This window comes from Anneissia japonica, unplaced genomic scaffold (assembly GCF_011630105.1).
Source record: "Anneissia japonica isolate Jap-2015-1 unplaced genomic scaffold, ASM1163010v1 scaffold11616_len8511_cov147, whole genome shotgun sequence".
Classification (NCBI taxonomy): domain Eukaryota; kingdom Metazoa; phylum Echinodermata; class Crinoidea; order Comatulida; family Comatulidae; genus Anneissia; species Anneissia japonica.
In genome coordinates, this window is record NW_022719938.1 from 6,741 (window position 1) to 8,537 (window position 1,797).

The window sequence follows — 1,797 nt, forward strand, 5'->3', positions numbered from 1 at the left end:
TTCATAAACCACAATTTGAAAATACCACTGCACAATATAATAACCACCCGGTTATATATTAGCAAAGTGTATAGAACTGCAAGAAGGTCCGACTGCCCTTATTTTGTATTCAGGCAATGGAACGTTAAAAAGTACTACTGCAAAAGGGCGTGTATCCCCAAAAGTATCAAGTAATGGTATAAGGCCCTATAAAAATATTATTAGTTTATCACCCTATCTGTTCAGGAAAAGTGATGAGGCTTTTTTTAATTTTTTTATTTTGCTAAAACCAAATATTACCCTTGGGTTGTTTGCTGGTGCATTGATATTCAAAAAAACATGATTTAGATAATGCAAACAATATCTACTATTTAATAAATTAAATAAATAAAATTTAAAAAAAAATATTTTTTTTTTTCAAAAAAAAAATTTTTCAAATTTTTTTTTTCCCAGTACCATAGAAGGCATGCGTGCGAGGGTGATAAACTAATACATTTTTTTATTGGGCCTAATAATTCGTGTGCATTATATGCTGTTACAGAAATAGGACGGCAGTGGCAAAACTACCTCAGTGCCCCACCCTAAATCCGCCTCTGAATAGGGACTGGACAGTCGGCATTGTTAAGGTACTATTCTTCTCTACTCCCAAATAATAATAAACTTGACAAAAGACAGGTTATAGAAAATAGTTGTAGGATAACCATGATTGCTCAAAATTAATGTCTGAATTAAGAAATTTCATTATCAAAGTTTAAAATTAAACAATTTTCTTGTTTTTGTTGGCATTAAACGCAGTCGGGTTGATCACTTCTTGCCCCAATGTGTCTTAATTGCCTGTAAAAGAGAATTAAAAATTAATTAATATTAGGCCTATGCTAAATTATTTTGCAAGACGCTGTATTTATTTACCGTATTTATTTAAATAACGCCTCGGGGCGTTTATTGTTGAGAAATGCTTTCAAGGGAGGCGTATGATTCCACAAAGGCGTTTATTTTTTGAGTGTAAAATTGATACGTATGTAAATAAACGCCCCTTAATTTTAATGTAAATACGAAATAATTACCGTCAAATATTTCATTGCGTGATCATAAAGACTTTGAAAAATGTAATTCCACTGGGGTAGAACATTAATACCATGGACCTATTAATAGGTCAATGAATAGACTGTGTTGAGAATCATCGATGTTACTTCAATTAGATGTGTTTCGTTTCGGGCAAATAAAAGAATGAATATTGTTGGCATGAAAAGAAAATCTTTGAATTTCAAAGTATATAACGCTAGAATCGATGGAAAGTAATCAGATTTGCATAGAGCTTATAACTGAAGGCTAAAAGCGCTCGAGGTTCGACTCAAATGTCCCGAGTCATTACATCCCGCTACAGACGTTAAACTGCGGCTGCCACGGGTCCTCAGAAGACCAACCATAATTTTCAATTTCAAATAATTAAAAAATGGACAAAATTTAAACCATAGAATAATACTCACACTCATACACAACGTCCAGATACTTGTACGTTCCGGCACAGGGGTCACCAAACAGGCGGTTACTAGCGTGGACAACACACGTCGGTTTTCCTTGGCAGAGGTCTTTGACCGTAGATATTGATGATTTCGCAAGGCACGACGTGTCTTCATGTCTCGACCGGGAGGCGATTTTTTTTTCCGTACGAAACATTTACATGAAACTCCACTCGGGCCGTCTCGGCTGAATCGACCCGAAAATCTCATTGCAGAATTCAGGAGGTCAAAATGTCATCAACATATAAACGTCTACAGAACAACTTCTGAGAGAACGTCGCTGTCTAATTTTTAAAAA

The 1,797-nt window shown here is 35.1% G+C and overlaps 1 long non-coding RNA gene across 1 annotated transcript; it reads right to left on the reverse strand.

Annotated features, from left to right (window-relative positions):
- Positions 1 to 398: 398 nt before the first annotated feature.
- On the reverse strand, positions 399 to 1,625 carry LOC117111135. Its single transcript, XR_004445825.1, has 2 exons — positions 1,467 to 1,625; positions 399 to 813 (listed from the first exon to the last, which is right to left on the reverse strand). It is a non-coding gene; the product is annotated as an uncharacterized LOC117111135 (long non-coding RNA).
- Between the last annotated feature and the right edge of the window lie 172 nt (positions 1,626 to 1,797).